Source organism: Mandrillus leucophaeus, unplaced genomic scaffold (assembly GCF_000951045.1).
Source record: "Mandrillus leucophaeus isolate KB7577 unplaced genomic scaffold, Mleu.le_1.0 Scaffold7, whole genome shotgun sequence".
Lineage (NCBI taxonomy): Eukaryota > Metazoa > Chordata > Mammalia > Primates > Cercopithecidae > Mandrillus > Mandrillus leucophaeus.
Genome location: NW_012107585.1, coordinates 9,121,591 through 9,127,221, shown reverse-complemented (window position 1 = coordinate 9,127,221; position 5,631 = coordinate 9,121,591). Strand labels below are relative to the sequence as shown.

General features: G+C 46.1%; 1 protein-coding gene across 5 annotated transcripts in view; it reads right to left on the bottom strand.

Moving 5' to 3' along the window:
- Positions 1-5,631, bottom strand: part of LOC105527986 (chromosome unknown open reading frame, human C12orf65) — a 26,697-nt gene that overhangs the window by 13,124 nt on the left and 7,942 nt on the right. Inside the window, exon 1 of one of the 5 annotated variants that reach the window (XM_011964531.1) lies at positions 2,796-2,874. The exons of the other annotated variants lie outside the window; for them this stretch is intronic. The gene's annotated coding sequence lies outside the window, so the exon portion shown is untranslated. Of the gene's footprint in view, positions 1-2,795; positions 2,875-5,631 lie in introns of those variants that run through there. 5 annotated transcript variants of the gene reach the window in all.

The following is a 5,631-nucleotide window of genomic DNA, read 5'->3' as shown; positions in this document are numbered from 1 at the left end:
GTGTGGTGGCACGCACCTGTAATCCCAGCTACTTGGGAGGCTGAAGCAGGAGAATCGCTTGAATCCGTGAAGCGGAGGTTGCAGTGAGCTGAGATTGCACCATTGCACTCCAGCCTGGGTAACAGAGGGAGACTCCATCTCCAAAAAAAAAAAAAAAAAAAAAAAAAATCTAGAAAGGGCTTTGTTGATTCCTTTCAAGGCCTGAGGACTGATCTGTAGTAAAATCTCTGTCACCCGGGCAGATTATGGGAACTGCAAAAGTACCACTTGGTTAGAGCATCTTTATTGAAGATTACGTAGGCACTAAATACAGATGTGCTGCTCTTTTTTTTTTTTTTTTGAGATGGAGTTTCGCTCTTGCTGCCCAGCCTGGAGTGCGATGGCGCGATCTTGGCTCACTGCAACCTCCGCCTCCCGAGTAGCTGAGACTACAGGCATGTGCCACCACACCTGGCTAATTTTGTATTTTTAGTAGAGACAGGGTTTCTCCATGTTGGTCAGACTGGTCTTGAACTCCCGACCTGAGGTGATCCACCCGCCTCGGCCTCCCGAAGTGCTGGGATTACAGGAGTGAGCCACACCCCACCTGGCCTGTGCCGCTCTTATTAAACAACTGCCTCATATAAGGCTCTAAATAGCTTCTTTTACTATTTGAAACTTCATGAACTGTAGTCATTGCAACTGGCGTCTAATCTAGGTGGGAGCCAGCTTCTAAGGTAACGGGACATCCAGCAGATTACTCCACAGGTTTGCTCCTAGCCCGTCCACCTCTTCCTCGGTCAACTTCCCTGAGCCTGCTGCTGTCTCCTGAGCCCACTGCGAGATCCAGAGAGATACCCACTGAGGAGGAAGTAGGGTGGAGACACGGGATCAGGCGTTGCTTTCTTATAAATATGTGCATTTCCTGTTACTTTACATGTAAGATTCTGGGTTAGTAACCAGTACAGTGATACTGACATGACACTGGTCACACCTTTAGAATGACAGTATGATATCCTTCATCTCTACTTCTGCTATTTCTTTTTTATTTTTTATTTTGAGATGGAGTCTTGCTCTGTCGCCAGGCTGGAGTACAGTGGCGTGATCTCGGCTCACTGCAACCTCCACCTCCCAGGTTCAAGCGATTCTCCTGCCTCAGCCTCCCGAGTAGCTGGGACTACAGGCATAAGCCACCACACCCAGATCATTTTTGTATTTTTAGTAGAGATGGGGTTTCACCATGTTGGCCAGGGTGGTCTTGATCTCTTGACCTCATGATCTGTCCGCCTTGGCCTCCCAAAGTGCTGCGATTACAGATGGGAGCCACTGCGCCCGGCCTACTTCTGCTATTTCTATGGGAAATAAATATAATGCCAATGCTGGTTTTTAGTTCCATGACTAACATTATGATCTAAGTCAATGTGTTGTCAGTCCCAGCGAGTGATAATTAAGATGGTACTGCCTACATCTGTGTAGTGTAAAAAAAGAAAAGCACACCCCGGGCAACATAGTGAGACCCTGCCTCTACAAAAAATAAAAAAATTAGCTGGGTGTGGTGGTTTGAGCCTGTAGTCCCAAGTAGTGGGAGGGAGGTTGAGGCTGCAGTGAGCCATGATAATGCCATTGCATTCAGCCTGAATGACAGAGTGAGACCCTGTCTCAAAAACAAAACAAGCCGGGCATGGTGGCTCACGCCTGTAATCCCAGCACTTTGGGAAGCTGAGGCAGGCAGACTGCCTGAGCTCAGGAGTTTGTGATCAGCCTGGGCAACTCAGTGAAACCCTGTCTCTACTAAAATACAAAAAATTAGCCAGGTGTGGCAGCGCACGCCTTCCAGCTACTCAGGAGGCTGAGGCAGGAGAATTGCTTGAACCTGGGAAGCAGTGGTTGCAGTGAGTCAAGATCACGCCACCGCACTACAGCCTGGGTGACAGAGCGAGACTCCGTCTCAAAACCAACAACAAAAACACAAAGAAAAGCAAAAAAAGCTTTTTGAGATGGAGTCTTGCTCTGTCACCGGGCTGGAGTGCAGTGGCACGATCTCAGCTCACTGCAACCTCCGCCTCCCGGGTTCACACCATTCTCCTGTCTCAGCCTCCCGAGTAGCTGGGCCTACAGGTGAACACCACCACGCCACGCTAATTTTTTGTATTTTTTTTTTTTTTTAGTAGAGATGGGGTTTCACCGTGTTAGCTAGGATGGTGTTGATCTCCTGTCCTCGTGATCCGCCCGCCTCGGCCTCCCAAAGTGCTGGGATTACAGGCATGAGCCACCGCGCCTAGCCAAAAAAAAAAAATTTGTTTTAAAAGATATTGGCAAGGTGCTCCATGACTGTGAAGGGATATACTTTGAAATGGAGTGTGCCAAGGAAAGTGGTGCTTTAAAAACTGGTTTTGTTTAATGTGTATGGAATGTGTATAAAATCAAATACCTTAGAAAAAGATAAATGATAAACCCAGGCACTTTCTCTGAACTCTCTATGACAAAGAATTGCCTCACCTACGAACAACTGAGTAGACTAAGTCAATGTCCAAAACTTATCTTTCCTTATTCCTGTTTTCAATCCACAAAACAAAATTCATTTGTGTATCAGGCAGCCTGTAGTCCCGGATTCAATTCATTATGGAACATGAGCCCCGCATTTCTCTCATCCGCTAGCTGGTAAATCTGACCAGGCAGGACAGTACTGGCACATACCAGTGCAGGGAAAAAGAGAGGAAGTGATTCCAAGGCAAGGCCAGACTCCCAGACAAAGAATGGAAAGGAGAGTGCTTTTATCAGCTGCTTTGTCACCAGTCCACTGTTTGAATCTCTACCTTTCTGTCCTAGTTCAGAGCTGCCAGACACACTGGAAGGTCTCCCACCCAACTGGAGTTCAAGAAGGTCCCCGGTGTTCAGTTACTGGCTGCTTTGTCTAACAGTTGATTCCAATAGCCAATCAGACAATTCTAGACACTTTTAGTATCTCCTGGAGCTTTGGCCCTACTTCAATGACTGCTAAAAATGACAAACACACCCATGGTTCCACTTCCCCAAAGGTCAAAAAAATACGAATTGGATTTCAGTTTTTGTGATACAGAGTAATCCAAAGTCTTTAGGGAACAATAAAAGCAGCTCAAATTATAGTTCATTGTGACATGAAAAAAGAGAAAAAGGAAAATGGTACAGAGAAGTGCTAGTAAGAGGAAACCAGCAGTCATGACAGCTCTGCCCCAGTTCCTTTCTTCAAATGTGAGCTCAGTGTAGGGCTGGCGCTCTACCCTGACTCCCCAGGCTCTACTTTTCCTTTGATGATGGCTTCTGCACTAAATGGCTGATCACAGTTAAGGTGAAAGCTCCTTTTGTTGCCTGAGTCCCTTCCAACTTGGTTACGTTCAGAGATAACAGGTCTAAGGAATTTACAAAAGGGAACATTAATTTGTGCAAGAATATTTTAAACATCTATTGAGTGTCAGGCATGGGCTTCAGGGAGCCTGAAGAGTCTGTAGCATAAAAGTGAAATGAAGACGTGCACAAACAGGATACGTGCCATATTTAAGGATGGATAACATACTACAGAGCAGTGGTTCTCAAACTTTCTATGTCCCTCATCCTCCTGGAGAGCTTGCTGTCAGGATTTGAAACCTATGCACTACTGAGTGGCCTTCTTCATGACTGGATGTGGTCAGCACACCCCTCCTCCAGCTTCCACATTCAACTCAAACCAAGACAGACTATCTGCAGGGAAGGCATGTTCAACTCTACAACAAGGCCTGTGGCTGGAGCAAACAATTACAGATGAAAACTAGAAGATAATAGCTTACAGTCCCAGCTACTTGGGAGGCTGAGGTGGGAGGATTGCTTGAGCCCAGAAGCTGTCTCCAGCCTGTGCAACACGGGGAGACCTCATCTCTAAAAAACAAAATAGGCCAGGCATGGTGGTTCGTGCCTTGTAATCCCAGCACTTTGGGAGGCCGAAGCAGGTGATCACCTGAGGTCAGGAGTTCGAGACCACCCTGGCCAACATGGTGAAACCCCGTCTCTACTAAAAATACAAAAAATTAGCTGGGGGTGGTAGTGGGCACCTGTAGTCCCAGCTACTTGGAGGACTGAGGCAGGAGAACTGCTTGAACCCGGGAGGCAGACGTTGTAGTGAGCCGAGATTGCGCCATTGCACTCCAGCCTGGGCAAAGACTGAAGGAGCGAAACTCCGTCTCAAAAACAAACAAAAACAGTAAAATAAAAAATACACTAAAAATAATAATAATAATAAAAAAATAATGCTGGGTATGGTGGCTTACGCCTGATCCCAGCATATTGGGAGGCTGAGGTGGGATGATCCCATGAAGCTGGGAGTTCGTGATCAGCTTGGGCAACATAGTGAGACTCCATATCTTTTATTTAAAAAACAAAAACAAAAAAAAAACCCCACAAAAATAAAAGCCTAGATGTAGGAGGTGATGCTGTGTCATCAACAGCTCTCACTTTGGAGAGAAGTAAAGAGTATGGTAATGCCTTTCGTTTCGTGTCTCTGAAAAGGATAAAGGATATTTGAGGCTGGGCACCGTGGCTCATGCCTGTAATCCTAGCACTTTGGGAGGCCAAGGTGGGCAGATTACCTGAGGTCAGGAGTTCAAGACCAGTCTGGCCAACATAGTAAAATCCCATCTCTACTAAAAATACAAAAAATAAACTGGGTGCTGTGGTGTGCTGAGCTGAAGCAGGAGAACTGCTTGAACTTGGGAGGCAGAGGTTGTGGTGAGCCAAGATCACGCCACTGTACTCCAGACTGGGCTGCAGAGCAAGACTTTGTCTCAAAAAAAAAAAAAAAAAGTCAATAAAATAAAGGATATTTAATCGATTTTCAGGAAAGCATGAGATGTCAATCTCTGGACCTGCCTTCTGGACGCCATTTATCTAAAATTCACTGTTTGTTTTTTTTTTTTTTTTGGAAGGTAAAGCACTAGTTTACCTTAGCTACTACTTTCATGGTATATCAACCTTGCAGAAACTTCATTAAAACAGAAGGAACAGGTGCGGAGACTAACTGAAACAGGGTGCTTTAGGAAGATTGTTAAAGTGCTCACCAGCCAGTCTCACAATGCAAACTTTAATGTGCATACAAATCACCTGGGAGTCTTGTGACTTGTGATGCTGGTTCATTAGGTCTGGGACGAGACCTGACGCTCTGGATTTCTTTTTTTTTTTAAGACAGAGTCTCACTCTGTCGCCCTGACTGGAGTGCACTGACGTGATCTCAGCTCACTGCAACCTCTGCCTCCTGGGTTCAAGCAATTCTTCTGCCTTAGCCTCTCAAGTAGCTGCGCTACCATGCCCGGCTAATTTTTGTATTTTTAGTAGAGACAGGGATTTGCCATGTTAGCCAGGCTGGTCTCAAACTCCTCACCTCAGGGGATCCACCTGCCTCGGCCTCCCAAAGTGCTAGGATTACAGGCATGAGCCACTGTGCACAGCTGAAGCTCTGCATTTTTTTTTTTTTTTTTTTTTTTGAGACAGAGTCTTGCTCTGTCTCCAAGGCTAGAGCGCAATGGCACGATCTCGGCTCACTGCAACCTCTGCCTCCGGGGTTCTAGCAATTCTTCTGCCTCAGCATCCCAAGTAGCTGCGCTTCAGTTGCCCACCACCACGTCCAGCTTTTTTTTTTTTTTTTTT